Raw genomic sequence first — 17,366 nt, 5'->3', positions numbered from 1 at the left:
GCAGCAGCAGCAGCCACCACGTAAAAATCTGGATCGATGCATGTGGTGCGATAGTGAAGACCACAAGTTTGTGAGAGAGTGTAATGAGTTTGATGAAGCTTATAAGAAGAATGTGGTTTTCTAGAAAGACAAAAAGATTCATCTCAGGGCGACATGGGAACTGCTCCGCTTGAACTTTGGTAGAGGCGGAATGAAGAAGATAGTGGAGGAAATACAACATAATGTTGCCCTTGTGGAAGTAGCTACATATGGGCTGCAAGTTTGTGGTAAGGAAGATGATGATGGTACAGGTGCAAAGGGAAGGGCCAGTTGTGGCCATATTCTCTAAAGACAGCAGAAGCAGGTAAGGTAACATACGGGAAGTTACGACAGGTGGGGAATTCAATTCGAGACACCACTGGGTGGACCGATCCAGTGGATTCTCTTTTGGTATATGCTTATATTGCTAAATCTCAAGCCAATGAAGCTATGGTGTAAGAGAAGCGAAAAAGAGATGAAGAGGTGGCTGGGGCATCAAAAAGGCCGACGAGATCCAGCAATAATAAAGAAGAAGTGCTAGCTCCTAAACTTGCTCCGGAGGTGGTTATGGAAGAGGCTCCGAAGGACAAGAAGCAAGGTAAGCCTAAAGGGCCCTCGTATAAACTCAAGTCTGATATTGAACTGGCTACGGATTTGAAGAAAGTTTTTGAAGAACGTATCCTAAATAGTAAAGTGGAGCTCACCTTGGGGGATATTCTTGGAATTACTAAGCGCGAGTTCCACGAAGAGATCATCGACATTATAAAAAGGAAGCGACAAGTACCAAGTGATCAAGAGTCAGATCCAGTTAAAAGCCAAGTGGTTCGTCACATTGAAGCAATCTTGGAAGACTATGAAGAGTATTTAGCAAATCTTGAAGAAGAAGAGCCAAAGCCTGTGGTGATTCCCAGCCCGATTATACATGACGTAAGAAACATGCATTTTAATGACGGTGAAGATGAAGAAGTTATACCCAAGAGTCACTTTTCGAGGACTCATTGGGCAAGAGCAACGACAGAAACAGTGGTAAAGCTTGGCGACATTGAGGAGCCGGTCTTAGCCCTCATAGACCATGGGTCAAAAATCAATCTCATGGCAAAGAATTTGCACCAAAAGGGGAAGTGGCTTATTGATGTAGATCACGGGTGGCGGATTCGAGTTGCCAACATGCTTCCTGGAGATCTTTACGGTGCATGCGCAACTGTTAAGGTAACTATTGGGGATGTCTGTGATGCGCAAAACTTGTTTATACAGGAGCATTCCTCCTACCCGTTGATTCTAGGACAACCCTACATTACGGCTGTGCGGATGGAAACTAAGGTGCTGGATGATGGCTCGGCCTATGCCAGGGTTCGAAGCCGAGATGCTAAGAAAGCGGTTCAATTTCTAAATGCATGTGTTGATCATGTTAGAAACAAAGACAGTTTACGTGATCGTCCAATGCCAAAGATACGTAAGGAGTTTAAAGAACAAAGATTTTCTCAGGATTTTCTTGGGGTGCCACTATAAAGCGGGACTATGGTGGTGCAAGTGAGGAGAAGTTCTCGCAAAGAGAAACCTTCTCTTCAGGATTTCTTGGGTTGACATCTGAGGGTTCAGTATCTTACAGGAAATTTAATGATTTAACTAAGTGGGAGAAACAATATGTTTCAAGCATTCAAAGGTACTTGCAGGGATGTGATGTGCTAGAACCGGATGATGTGATATCAAGAATCTTCGAAGAGATCTCTTATGTTGATACTATGTTAGAGCTTGAGGATATCAAGCAGAACAGGTTAGAAAGTGGAATTGAAGTTGTTAAAGTGCACTCAATGGACATATACGAGGCACTTATGCATATTGAAGATGACTTGGATAAAGAAGTTGAAGCACAGGTAGAGACGAAGTACAAGACAATTGCAAAGAAAGTGAGACCTGTGGCTACACCTCTACCAGAGGGAAGTGATGAAGTAATTAAAGAAGCTTCTCGATAGCCTACGCTAAGAAATCCTAAGAACATTGGGCACAAATTCACTAAAGAGACATTGCAGCAGTTGAAGGTGGGAGAAGATGGTTTTCTCAACGAAGAGGAAATCAAGTGTTTTCAAGGTATGCTCGAAAAACATTGTAAAGCTTTTGCCTTTGAGCCAAGTGAGATTGGGTGTGTGGATCCAAGTGTTGTTGCACCTATGGTTATATTCACTGTTCCTCACATGCCATGGAGCTTACGTCCTATTCCAGTTCCTAAAGCTCACTTGCCAAAGCTTATCAATTTGCTTAATGAGAAGATACAAATTGTAATCTTGGAACCATCATGTGCGCCATACTCTAACCGATGGTTCATTGTTCCGAAGAAAAATGGTACTTTAAGGTTCATATAGGATATGCAGCCTGTTAATAAGGTAACAATCCGCAATGTGGGTACCGGCCCAATTGTGGATGAATTTGCTAAGGCTTTTGCAGGTAGGTCAATTTATTCTATGGGTGATCTTTATTCTGGATATGATCAATTTTAGTTAGCATTGGAGAGCAGGGATCTTACTACGATGCGTACACCTCTCGGATTGGTAAGGATGTGCCCCTGCCACAGGGTGCTACTAATTCTGTAGCTCATATGATGAACGGCATGAATAAGGTATTAAGGGACTTTATCCCACATGTTACTATGCCTTTCATTGATGATCTACCGATTAAGGGCTGCGAGGAAGGCTCAAAAGATGAGGTAAAAGATCAGAGGGGGTGCAGACAGTTTGTTGCTCAACATATTGCTGATTGTGATGCTATTTTATCCAGACTTGAAGAAGTTAACTTAACACTTTCAGGGCAAAAATCAACTTTTGGTGCCAAAGAGGTTCTAATTGTAGGGCACATGTGCAGCCCAGAAGGTAGAGGGCCAAGTCCGGCCAAGATGAAGGAAACGTACTCTTCGGTTACTGAAGTTCGTCAGTTTCTGGGTGCATGTGTTTTCTATCTTATTTGGCTGCCACATTTTGCTCATGTTGCAGTATTGCTTTATCAGCTGCTAAGAAAAGGTAAAAGAATTGTTTGGGAAGAAGTTCATACACAGGCTATCAGGAAATTAAAGAAGATGCTTCTTGAGGCTCCGACCTTGAGGAAAGTCGACTACAAATGCGGAAGGCCAGTAATTTTAACAGTTGACACTAGCCCGACAGGTACTAGATGGACTATAGGTCAAGATGATGAAGAAGGCAACAGGTATGCGGTTCGGTTCGGAGCAAAAGTGCTCAATGCTCGCCAAAGAGGCTACCCACAGGTTAAGAGAGAACTTTGGGGCGTTGCTACTTCTCTAAGGTCTGATAAAGAATACTTTATTAGAGCTTCAGTCGTGGTAGAGACAGATTGCTTGCCACTGATAGGGATGATTGCAAATTGCTCTACTCCGGATATTGCTATGCTACGATGGATAGCCTATATTAAGTCTCTTAATCCTGAATTTTGTCATATCGCAGGTAGAGATAATCCTGTTGCAAACATGTTATCAAGAGCTAGATTTGAAGATGAAGAAGAGATGCTGACCACAAGTGATGATGTTGGCTTGAAGTTCTATTCGTCTTCTTATCTGCATGCAAATTGTGGAAATATTGCTCATGCTTTTGAGGTATTTTCTGAAGAGTTCTATGAAGGATAATGGCTTTTGATTGGTCGCCTTAGCACTCTTACTAAGCATATAGAGTGGACGGATCAAGAGTACAAAAAGATTAGGAAGAAAGCTTACGGCTATTTTCTGAAGGATGGGCATTTATGGAAGCAGCCAAAACGCTCTAAAGGAGCACCGCAGCGGGTTGTTTGTGATAAAGCGACTCAACAACATGTTATCAAAGAGTTTCATGAAAGTTTATGGGCTGGACATACAGGGGTCTGGGCAACTTTTGTCAAGATTAAGGATCGTTACTGGTGGAAAGGTATGTATAAAGATGTGGCTCATTTGTAGAGACATGCCTAATATGCCAACAGTATTCTAATGTACGACATCGAGATGGATTGCATCCCACCTATCCATTGGCTATGCACTACAAGTGGGTGGTGGACATGATTACCATGCCAGTAGGGGTATGGCAAATGCGGTATATTGTTCTTGCCAGAGAGGATCTTACTAATCAAGTTGAAGGCAAAGCTTTGTGTACCAAAGCTATCAGTTCCGTATGCAAGTTCGTGCTTGAAGATGTTATTTCCAGGTATGGATGTGTTGGTAGAATTACTGCTGATAGAGGAGAGCTTGATGCAGATGAAGCTCGGGATTTCTTTGCTTGCTTGGGCATTAAATTGGCTCTCACTTTAGCATACAATCCAGAGGGTAATGGAAAAAGTGAAAGAGGGCATCCACCTATTGTTAAAGCTTTAGCAAAGGCATGCCATGGACATATTGGTGATTGGCCTAAACTCTTACCATTTGCTTTATGGGTTGATCGAACTGCACATAGTTCTGTTACAGGTTTTATGCCATTTGAGCTAATGTACGGGCAAAAACCCATTATGCCTACAGAGGAAGCGGTTATCTCTTGGACCGTAATGCCATGGGAAGAAGGTATGTCTACAAAAGATTTGCTTGCATTGCGCATTTGCCAGCTTGAGAGGCGTCAGGAAGATATTGAATAGGCTAAAGTAATGCTTAAGGAAGCAAGGTTGAAGAACAAAGCAGCGTTTGATGGTAAGCACAGACTACGACCTCGTGCTATTAAAGATGGAGATTGGGTCCTTGTATATGACAGTAGCCTAGAGAACCAGTACACGGCTATGCGGAAGATGGTTAAACGATGGTTTGGACCATATGTTGTACTTCATGTTTATGATAATGCGACCTACAAGTTATGCGAGCTTGATGGCACTGAGCTCAAGGTGACTATTGCAGGGAAAAGAGTTAAGTTGTTTAAGCAACGAGATGGTGAGATTAATATTGGAGACTTGAACAAAGATCAACCTCCTAAAGACAATGTTATGTATGCATTAGACGATGAGTCTGATGATGCTCTTGATGATGCTTTATAAGTACGGTTGGCACAGACCGGAGGCTGTGCAGGTTCAGAGGGGGTGGATGTCGTGCAGCTCCGCTCCCATGCTAAGAAAGATGATAGAAAAATGCACATCAAGTTGTTTGAATCTTACATGATTAATGAACAGTAGTTAAGGCCTGGCAACAGGACAAGTTCAATGTTGAATGTATGTCAAATGCGGTTAAAAAGGCCTACAGATGCCTTAATAATGCTAAAAAGTGTTATGCTTGAAGTGGGCACGGATGGGATATTGTAACCTAGAACTGCAGTGCTTGATGTTTTCTACCGGATTGTCTGTACGGCTCGTCAATCAGAGCTACGGATAAGAAGTTATTGCAGTTTAAAGTTTAAGTCAATTGTAGATCCGTACCGGATTGGGCAATCACAACTGAGGTGATAGAATTGAAATGAATGCACGGGCTTGAATAGCTCACTTTGTGGAGCGCGTCGGTCTTTTCAGATTGGTGATTGGAGTTCCGGTCGCCAAGATATTGGCCGATAAAGATTCACCAGGGGCCGGTTCTGTACCACTCCGGTCGGCTCGTACGGAGTGCCATCTGGGAGATTTTGGCTCTCGCTCGGATTCTGAAGTGCAGCAAAGTAAGTGCTCGAGGAGAATCTTGTCCAAAATATTATCTTCTGCAGTGCATTGATAGCAGCTACATGTACGTCAAATGTGGTGTACGTCTCATTAAGTACAAAAACTGCTTGAAGAGCTTCAAGTAATCTCATAGAATGCAATGATTGCGGGATAACTCCAACAGAGGCAGGGCTAGGAAGCTGGACAAATGCAATCAGGTACGCTTATATCTTGAGGGCAAGCATCACCATGCAAAATGATGCGGGCATCGAAATTCATGAAGATATTGTTAGTCAAGGACTGCTGAAAGGAGTTATGCTTGACAATGTTTCGGCCGATAGGTATGCCAAATGTGATGCCCTTCAATGGCGTCCAAAGACAACCAAGCAAAGGCCGCCCAAGGGCTAGAGGCCACCCACTAACAAAGCCCGGCCGCCCAAAGCCAATTTAATGGCCACCCAAAATAAAGAAGGTGGGAAACAAAAGAAAGAAAGGAGGCCATGGCCTTTGGCGACGGGCAGTAGTGAGGGAGGTGAATGGAGGCTCGCGCTGGGCTGTAGAAGGCTCAGAACAGCTCGCTACAGTGATGAAAAATGCTTAGGAGCTCATCGCGCAGAAATTCGGTCCAATCTGCAGCGGATTTGACGCAGGTCGGGATCCGGGTTGGCACGTCAGCAGGGGGGTTTTTCACGCCTCCCTAGCAACGACGGCGCCATCGTTGCTAAGGGAGGGAGAGGGCTATTAATAGGGTATTATTTTTGCATGAGAAGTGTGTGGAGAAGCAAACGAGCAAGGAAGAAGAAGGCGAGCTCTCTGGAGCTCTTGATCTCCAATCTCCAACACAAGCAAGGGCTTCGGCTCGTCCTCAGCACATAAGCAAAGGGAGTTCTCCCTCTCTCTCTCACTCTCGTTCTCGAGGGAAGCAAACAACGAAGAGCTCAAGGGCTTTGCAACCAGGGTGAGGAGGGAGAAGGCAAGCAAGAAAGCTTGAGTAGGGACGTCGCTCTTGCTCTCGAGCTTGGATAGTGATTGGAAAGGAAACAAAATGGGATTTCGAAGCAAGAAAACGAGCAAGAGAAGAAGAAGGTGAAGAAGGCGAGGGAGTTCAAGGAGGCCATCAACGAAGGGAAGGAAAGCTAAAGCTCTCTCTCCCTCTCTCGGCCATAAGCAGCAAGGGCTTTGCAACCGAGGCAACCAAGGAGACTATTCCTCATTGGCTTAGGCAAGGAGATATCATCAAGGGCTTGTAAGCAGATATAGGAGAAGAAATACTTTCGGCATCGACATTGATTGAAGACAAATCCAAAAAATAGAATCGACACAATAGGATTTTCCTCGTCAGCAGGCAAATTAGTGTAATTATCTCTTTTTGATGGATTGCGGAGCCGTTAACGGCCCAGAGTGATCTGTAATGGGAGTTTAAGCTCCTTAACTGTCATTAGCATTATTTAATGGTGTCGTTAATGACACTTCTTCTCGATTGCGTATCAGTTTCGTCGGCGTTACCAATTTTCAAGCAAGTTTTGTGAGTTGATAGTATTACCGAGTAATTAATTGCTATTGTATTGTGCGGTGCGACAAATTTTCACTCTCAGTTTTTCCACAGCCAACAGCCAGGTGCTGACTTGGCTCAAGTTTCGAACACTTATCCCCCGACAGCGTGTCAAAATAACCAGCCCAATCTGAGTCCGAAAAATCGTGTAAGTTTGGCGGCAATGATCCTTCGTTTGGATAGAACAAGGCATGATGTAAAGTGCCACTAAGGTAGCGGAAAATCCTCTTGACAGCCTGCCAATGCTTAGACCCTGGGCTATGCATAAAGCTGCTGAGCTGTGAGACTGCAAAGTGAATATCTGGCATTGTGTTGCATACATAAATGAGGCAGCCAACAACAGTTTGGTAAAGAGTGACATCAGCAGGATCGCCAGCATCATGTAGACTCAACTTCAAACTTGTTTCCATGGGAGTGGCAATAGGTTTGCAATCCTCAAGTCCAAACTTACATAGCAATGTCTCTATGTAACTTTCTAACACAAGGTAATACCACCATCACACTGCTTAAACTGTATGCCCAAATAATGATGCAACAACCCCAAATCTTTCATCTCGAAAGATTTCAAGATGAAATGTTGATGCAACAACCCCAAATCTTTCATCTTGAAAGATTTCAAGATGAAATGTTGATGCAACAACCCCAAATCTTTCATCTTGAAAGTAGCATTCAAATCAGCCTTAAATTCAGCAATATGTGCCTCATTGGGACCAGTGATCAACAAATCGTCCACATAAAGAACAACAATGAGAAGTACATCGCCCTCACGCTTGACATACAGTTTTCTTTTTGCTGGACTGTTATGAAAGCCTCGTTTGACCAAAAGAGTGTCAGCTTTCTCATACCAAGCACGAGGAGATTGCTTCAACCCATACAAAGCCTTCTTACAGCTGCACACTTTGTCCTCTTGTCCTTTCTTGACAAAACCACGAGGATGTGTTACATAAACTTCCTCAAATATGTCACGATTCAAGAAAGTAGTAACAATGTCTGATTGATGTACATCCCAACCCAAATGAGCTGCCAATGCACATAGAAAACGCACAGTAGTCATACGACAAGTGGGAGCAAAAGTCTCTTCATAATCTATGCCTTTTTGATGTGCATAACCCTTTGCAGCAAGTCGAGCCTAATGGCGATCGATCTCACGACTAGCCAAAAATGCATTAAATTCATGAAACTAAAAACTTCGGACTTCGCTTTAAGCGGAAATACCCATGCATGCCTTGAGTAATCATTAATCAAAGTCACGAAGTACAGGTAATTTCCGAAGGACGGAGTTTGCATGGGTCCACAAACATCACTATGCACAAGCTGCAACCTGCATGTGGCCTTAACTGAACCTGCATTTTACCCAGAATATAGCCTTCACAAACATGTTTGACAGGTGCTTCAAGAGGCAGCAAAGAAGCAACCATATCAGATTTCTACAAACGCAGCAAACTGGGAAAATTCAGATGACCAAAACGTGCATGCTAAAGTTTTGCATATGAAATAGCCCTTGAATCTGCAACCGTATTTGCAAAATTTTGTCCACACTTGTCATACAAAGTGAGCTTATATAGCCCACGGCACAAAAGGCCACATGCAACAATTTCATCACCAAAACTGAGAGCATGAACTGTACGTCTATCATCCCCAAATTTGACTACAAGTCCAAGTCTAGCAAGTACGGATATAGACAAGAGATTCTTCTTGATCCCAGGTACATAAAGTGCATCAATAGCAGCATCACAATCTCCTTTCACAGAAGACTCAACAATGATTGCATTTGTAGTTGAACTAGCATTTGCATTGAAACCACCATCTTTCTTCTTAGCTTCTTTGGCCTTCAACTTAGGACAATGCTTGATCAAGTGATCATTAGCTTCACAATAATGGCAACGCATCTTCTTTTTGCCCTTATCACTAGAATTTCCAGACGAATTGCTGCCAGCAAAAGCATTAGGAACAGAAGTTTTGCCACTTGCAACAGAACCATAAGAAGTGGCTACATTGTTGTTACCACCCTTTCTTTGAGAAGCAATAAAATCATGTTCAACTGCACGCTGCCTAGTCCTGCTTTTTCTGGAAAGTGACTCTTGCAACAGCAATGTGCATAATGCATCAAACTTGACAACTTCAGGATTTCCTTGGGTCATAAGTCTCCAAGTACTAGCAAAAGTCTGGTAGGAATCTGGTACGGCATCAAGAACAGTCTGCACAAGGGAACTGTCTGAAATGACTTCACTTGCATAAATAAGTTGCTCATTGATATCCTTGACACCAGCAAGGAAAGTGTCCATATCATCTTCCTCATGCATAATCTTCGATTCCAGCTCTTTATGCAGCAAAGCAATTTTAGCCTCATTGCGGCTTGCATAAAGACCTGCTAGAATATCCCAAGCCTGTTTTGCAGATTTTGCTGAACAAATGTGAGGAACAATGGTGCACTTCACAGACAACACAATCAATGCATGAGCCTGTGCATCCTTTACATCCCAATAAGCTTGTTCTCTGTCGTAGGCAAAACAACTCTAATAGCAGCAATCCTTGCAGCAAGACCTCCAACATCCTCAACATCGCCTACATCCTCAGAACCAGGACGTACATCAATGCCCTGCACAATATTCCAGACGCCCTTTGACACAAGAACATGTTGCATCATATAAGCCCACATAAGGTAATTGTCCCCATCCAACCTGTCCTCAACAGCAAACATCTTGAACACATCTATATTGTTGTCAGCCATGGTAAATGCTGCAGCAGATATGAAAACTGCTCGAAAAGAGGAGAAATGAAGCGAGAACAACACGTGCTATATAGCACAAACCGTAGAAGACTGTAAGGCACTTGTTATGCAAAAAACAGCACTGAAAAAAAATTCTACGCAAAATGACAAAATTGCTTGTGCAAACCTGCCTGTAGTGAAACAGAGACCAAAATGAGCCCGAATCACCAAAGCTCACAACAATCAAAGAAAGTGAGCAGGCGTGTGCTGGAGCTGCTGGCGACTAGGCCTGGGAGGACGCAACCTGCTCTGATACCGATTGTTGGAATTAGGGTTGCAGAGAAACACACACAGCTTGGAGAAGACGAAGGAAGCTCAAGGCACACAACTGAGAGTGTATTACTTAGTGTGCAATGGAAAGATAGATAGCCCTAGAATGAATGGGTGTATATACAATGCACGAGGGAAAAAACCTCCTAAAGAGGGAAAAAAGCCCCGGTAGTCCTAGTGTGTTCACACACATCACTACCACATGTAAAGGCGGTGTGCCTCACAGTGCTTTGTCCCTGTCCATCAGCCAGTGTCCGACTGCCCACATTTATCTCCTTATTCTTTATACATACAAAGAATAAGGAGCTCTCACTCATTCTCACATTGTGCTCTTACAGTGAGATTTGGAAGCTCCATCCCACATCCTGTGCACTCTCTCTCTCTCTCTCTCCGCACATGCACCACATTGGCGCACTCACACCTTAGTGTGCCATTCTCCATGCAAGTGCCCGTAAGTCTTTGCCTTGTTTGTTTACGGTCTCTTGCAATGATACCAAGTATGCCATTGTGGGATGGGTGTCTAACTTCACTCCTATCTTCTTGCAGACATAGCAAGAACCACGAATATAATTGTCAATCCATGGGACGAAGCTGACTTGACTAGTGCATAGAGGCTACAAGAGGTTGTCAATCTCTTGGAAAACAACAAACAACTCACATCTTACTCAAGCTACACTAAAATGACTGAAATCCCCAAAAGCTAATCGCTCATCGGCAATCAAATCACATCCGTTACAGCATCAAACGACATCCAAACATCACGAAACTTCTAGGACATGTTTATAAGACCTAAGCACACATGCTTATGGTCTCAAATCTTACTTTAGGTCAAGTGCAAAAATCACAATTATTAACAGCAAGCAGCAATGAGTTTTTGACCTAGTCGTTTTCGACCCAGAATGCATCTAAATGCTTAGCAATGATGTCCCAATACCCTACCTATACTTAGTTTCTGATTTTGAAGCTTAAATTCCTACTTATGATGAAATTAGGACGCGGGTCGGCGATGCCAAAAGCTACAAAATACCATGAAATGCTTATGTCAATGCGTAGAGCTCTTACCTGCGGTTGCAATAATGCAACAGATGCGACTGTAATATCATAACTGGGGAGAGAGTAGGAAGCGTGAGAAGGAGAGAAGTGAGCGCCGTTATCTCACGCTGTGTTTCTACTATCCAAAAACTTATAAAAAACTTACAAAAATTGGCTTTTATACCTTAGCTAAGGTTTTTGGTGGTCAAAACTAATAATCTGGGAGCTCTAACTAAAGACAGGTTGATACAATCTGGAAGCTTGTAGCCGCGGCTCATCAATTACAAGGTTTATATGGAAAGTAGGAGTTACAATATTTTTGATTCATCGAAATAATAAATGTTTTTACAATAAAAGCTCTGAAAAATAGTATCTGAGTTAGCTTGTTGCTAACATTTTCCCCCTCCTCGTCTGTGTCGTCCCTTGACACAACTTTATGGACTGAAGTAGTCTTCGGGTTGACGGATGGCAAGGCAGTCTTTAAGCGCATGGAGTGCTTTCTTATATTTGAGTCTTCTCTCTTTGTCAAGAACCTACAAGAACTGCATGGTGACTCTGTTTTTAAGCTCAATGGTTGAATAGCCAACAAATTTAGAGGTGAGGTTGCTTATCACTGGCCCAAAAATCTTCATTCGCCAAGTGAAGAAACCTGTATAGAATGCTTCCTCAAACGCCAACATATTGCTTGAAGGCAAAAACATGCATTGGACGTAGAAGTCGTAAAGGACTTCTTTGGAAGGCTGGCCACTTAAGTCGAAGCAGAGATCCTTATTGCCTTTGAGGAATGACATCCATGGTGCCCTTGCTTACTCTGGCTCGTGAAAAGCTTCAATACATGTGAGCAACATTTGGCACATCTTGTATAGCATGGCACATGAGAGGTCCGGAAGACTTTTGAAGAAAGTCATGGCACCCGTTAGGGTTTTCACCATGTATTCCTCTATCGGTGTTCCCTGCTCTAGAGCTGGCAATCGTGGATAGTTTAGCCATATAGGCCACTTCTTATTCAGTGCTTCATGTGCTTGCCATGTCCTTACCCGTGGTACAAGACAAAAGGTTGGGTCTTTCTGAAGGGTTGCAGGTGCTCTTGAGAACAGAATCAAATATCTTGGATTCTTGTTCAACTAGCTCCTTCTCCACTTGGGGTGGACATCTTCTGTGCTTTCTTCCTGCTTATCTTTATATAGTCTTTCTTTAGCTTGTAATAGCTCTACCTTGATTAAAGGACATGGCAATGATTGTTGATGCCATTGTGCATTGATTTGGTTGGGAGTGAGTTGAGTGAGTGACATTGACTGAGTGGAGAACTCTCAACTCCCAGTCCATCACTGCTTTCCATTTTGCATCTGTCTCTTGAGCAACCTGCTCCTTGAGTGCTTCTTCCTCAGCCTTAGACAACTGGACCATGGACACTTGCTCAACATTTGTGAGTTGAGTGGTACTTGAAAGTCTTCTTCTCCTCCTAGTCCTTCTGTCGGCTGTGTTTCCATCTCAGCAAAAGAGACTAAGGGAATTTCAGCATTTGGTTGCTCAGAGGTAACAGCTGTTTCATCAAAATGGACATTTTTTGGTGCAGCTTGGTTCTAAGCATGATGTAGACCCTGTGTATGAGATATGGGGTGATTTGGATCAAAAAATGTGAAAGATAACTCATAAATTGGTTTGGAAAGACTTCTTTGCGTTTTTTGACAATTTTCCAAGTTTTCCTTGATCATTTTGGTTCATACTTGAAATGTGGCATGTAATAGGTATGTACAAGTGATAGGTGAAGTGAAGGTACCATTTTCAAGCCAAAAAAGTGCAAAAGTAAATAATCGTGATTATTTACAGCAGTCAACGTTTTTTGCTAAACTTGACAATTTTAAACCTAAACATAATCAATACACCTAAAATAAGTCCTAAATTGAATTTGGTAAAGTTTTGTCTTGTCGGCATCACTTCGTGCTTTGGCGACTTTGAAATCACCGATTTTTGTGACTACATGGCCTGTGGAGTTGGTTAGTCACTTTTGGAGCTATGGACTTGTCCGCTACATAGTCATGAAGCTACCCATCCAGTTTTGGCTCATTTGGAGTTAGTTTGACTTTATATATCAAATTTAACGCTTTGTGGCCTTCGAGCTATTTTTTGCTTTACGAGAGCTTGCCTTGATTGTTTTTATGAAACCATCCATGTACATTGTGTATAGACTCAGTCTATAAGCTGTCTCTGGAGTCAGAATCCAATTCTGGCATCTGGCAAAAACCTAGCTTTTCTACTTGGGACCCCCTTGACTCCCGGCCAAATGGTCATCTGGTGATATAGAAGTGTTCTATTATATAGGGGCATGCTACAGTTCAAGTCTCGTCCGATTCAGTTGAGCTGACAGGTCGCTATGGTCAATTTTTGGTCGTAGGACTTCGTGCACTGCTCAGTTTCTAGGGTTTTTTCCTTGGGCTTAGACTAGCTACCGTCCATATAGAAGTGATCATTGATAAGCATAGAACTTACCCCTCATGTCTCATGTGAGATGGCGCTGTAAATAGGCGACTGTGGACTCCAGAAATCGCGCGCGAAGAAGGTCGAGAGCTCTCTTCTCCAAGGGCAACTAGTGGAAATGAGGTGATTTTAGACTACCTTAGATATCTATACTCGGACTTCCCGAACCATTTTTTCCCAATTTCCCCTGTTAGTCCTACTAGGCCTTGAAATCTATGTTAGACTCAAAAATTTCCTCAATCGGATTCTTGTAGCTCATTCTGTAAGAATTTGAGAAAGTAAGCCTTGACCGCCTAATTTAGGCTTTCCGCTTCCATCTGTCGATTTGATTGAATTTTTTTTTGCATGTCCGCCTTGTCCTTCTGATCATCAGCGTATCTTCAATTTTGTCTATCTGAGCTCATTTGCTATTTATTATTAAATTTTGACCTGTTTATTAAAAAAATCAAAGAAAGTAACAAAATGCGCTAAAAAAGCAAAGTGAAAATCTAACGATTAAGAAAAGCCATTAAAAAACATAGCTTTATTGTTTTTTGGTGGATTTCTCTCTTTTTAAGTAGCAATATCAAGAAAATGATGAAAAATAACCAAAAAGACCAATTTTTGATGATTTTCTCATCGTATATACACTATTTACACTCATCGGGGAGATGTTATCAGTTAAATTTCCCCTGTTGATGACTTGTTAAGGACATTATTAGGTAATTTTACAAAAAATCACACATCACATCAAACTTTTTCCTCCCTCTTTAAACATTGCCCTTAATTACTTAGTTCCCTTCCATCCCTCCTAGATGGCGTACTCCGGGATGATTGTTTGCATGGGTTGAACAATCTTGACTATGCATAACCTTGGTTGGTCTACCATGCTTTGAAGATCAATGCAAAACCATTATGCTGTGCAAGAGTTGGGTCTTGAGTAATTAACTCAAGGGTTTCTGATGTCGAGGTTTTCTTTGCTGTCTTCCAAAGAGCAAGTCTTGTAGCTTGTGTGCTCTTTCTTTATGGTACCATTAGGATGCTTTGGCACGCTGATTTCCTGAGCTGTTGATATCACTATTGGTTGTTGTCGAACTTTTACCCGCCATTGGTATCTTGTTTTTTCTTCAATGAAATATTGTGGTTGAGTGTTTTGAGACTTAACTCTCCATTGCTTCATTGGTTTGACAGTTTGCGGAGAAGATAAGTGCTCCTTTTTGTTCCAATTCCATTTTGTTTTAGGTTCCCTACTCGAAGATGCTCCTCTTTGTGTTTTGAACCTTGAAACCATCTTTGGTACAGTAGATGATGTTTTGGGCACCCAAATTTGAATCGGCTTGTCCTTAAAATGTGCTTTTGGTACCCAAATTTGCCCGACTCCTTGCATGCTACTTGTAGCATTTGATTGTCTATGAGATGGAGAAGATTGATTGCTTTGTGTCTTACTCTGTTGGTAACCTCCTTTCCATTCTTCTTTGCTTGGTGCAATTGGAACAATGAGTTGTCCGCCTTTAGGTGATAGCTTGAGCTGATTGGTATCCCAATATGGTATTGCCTTGCACGTCCGCATCCATGAGATTCCAAGAATCATTGTTTCATTCATGTGTTCATCTGGTAAGCATACAAACTGATGAGGGCATGAACATCCATGTACCTATCACATTTAAGTTGACTACTCCCAATGTTGGTGTTGGGTTCTTGTTGCATCCTCCTTTAATAGTCGATATTTCTGTTGCAAAGACTGACTTGTGGCTTTCTTGTACGTGGAATAACTGATTGCATTTACTCAACTCCTGTATCGACAAATGCATTTGTGCTATGATTGTTCAGCTGTACTTTGATGTGAAGGTCCATTCCATCTAACCATTCATCATCCGTTGACACTGCATCTTTCTATAATTCCATCTAGTTCCAGAATGTTGATGGGAATAGGTATTTGTTCATTTTTGAGAGAAGCTTTCCTTTTGAGTACACAAAGTCGAGCTTCCTCTTGGGCTTCATCAATAACCTGCTATCGTTTTATCTTTCTTTGCTTTGCTGCGTGCATCTTTTCGAGCAATAGTGGCAAATTATACTTCTTTAAACGGCATCCACTAATCCAATTAGCCATTGGTTCACCATCTAGAGTGGACATCTTAACTGCTCCACTTGGAGACACATCTTCAATGATAAATGGTCCGTTTCCCTTTTTCTTAAACTTGGGAATGTGTTGCTTAAGGGAATAGACTAAAACCAAGTCCCCTTTTTTGAAGATATTTGTAACTACATGGGAATTAGAAAACTGTTTTTGTTTCCGCTTTTGTGCATAGATGTGAGCTACAGTTATTAGCCTTTGCTCATCAAGCTTTTCTAATGTTCAAGTCTCTCTGAAAATTCATGTCCAGTCCACTCGAGATCCTTAGCTATACTTAGTGTCGGCAATAGAAATTCTATTGGCAGTATGACATCAAGACTATAAACAAGGTTAAAGGGTATAACATTTAAAGTTGTTTTGAATGAAACTTGATAAGTCCATAGAGCAGCATGGAGATTCATTTCTCAATCTGTCCATCCTGAACCAACCACTTTAGTCAATACCGAGCTAAGAATTTTATTTGTATGCTCAACTTGTCCATTTGCTTGTGGGTGGTAGGGAGCCGATTTTTTATGGATGACCATAAATTCATTAAGCAGATACTCAAATACCTCATTGAGGAAATGAGTTCCCCTATCACTGAAAATTTCTATTGGCAGTCCATATCTTGTGAACACATTCTCATATAAGAATGCGACTGTGGTTCTGGCATCATTCTTTTGGGTTGCTTTAGCCTCGGCCCACTTGGTCAAATAGTCCGTAGCTACAATGATGTATTGATCTTGGATTCTATAAGCAGGTGGCTGTATTGGCCCAAAAAAGTCTATACCCCATTTTGCAAAAGCTCTAGCCCCCATCATTGGCCTTAAGGGAATGCTATCTACATGGGTTGGCATTTTATCTCATTGACATGCATCACACCTTCGAACATATTCTTTGGCATTTGCAAAAAGTGTGCCACCATATGCCTACCATTAAGATTGCTCTTGTGGTGGTCTCACTCGAAAAGTGACCTCCAGCTAATCCAACATGTGCTTGTTCTATAATGGGAATATATTCGTCTCCTTTTGCACAAAGACGCAAATGTTGATCCTTACCTCTCCGATACAATTGGTTTCCAATAAGAGCATAGTCTCTTTCTTCAGTTTCAATTGCTCTTTGACGGCGTTTACTCATATCCTCAGAAAATGTTCGATTTGATAAGTAAGTAACGAGATAGTTACTCCACTTAGGAACATGCGACATTTGGAACAATGTTACATGAGGTATGGGTGCTTGTTTTTTACATTGAGGACATTGTTTTACAAATGAGTGAACATCCCTCCTCATAGTTGGCCAAAATACTCCAAGTCTCAAGATCCTTTGTATAGTTTGGTCTTCCGCAAGGGGAAGTCCTACTATGATAATATGTGCTTGACTTAGGTATTGGGTTTTCTCCTTAGGATTAATGCATAAAATCAATATTCCATCTCAATTTCTTTTGTACAACCTTCTAGCTAGTAATTGATACATAACCAATTGCTCAATTAATCCAATTGTAAGAGGAAGTGGTATTTGAGAATCCACTTAAGCTATGGTCATCAATGATACCATATTTTCCGACCATCGAGGTATCATTTCTA

The sequence above is a fragment of the Adiantum capillus-veneris genome, chromosome 18, assembly GCF_014529385.1.
Source record: "Adiantum capillus-veneris isolate H3 chromosome 18, ASM1452938v2, whole genome shotgun sequence".
Taxonomy (NCBI): domain Eukaryota; kingdom Viridiplantae; phylum Streptophyta; class Polypodiopsida; order Polypodiales; family Pteridaceae; genus Adiantum; species Adiantum capillus-veneris.
The sequence above is the reverse complement of the archived record's forward strand: the minus strand, read 5'-3'. Positions refer to the sequence as shown.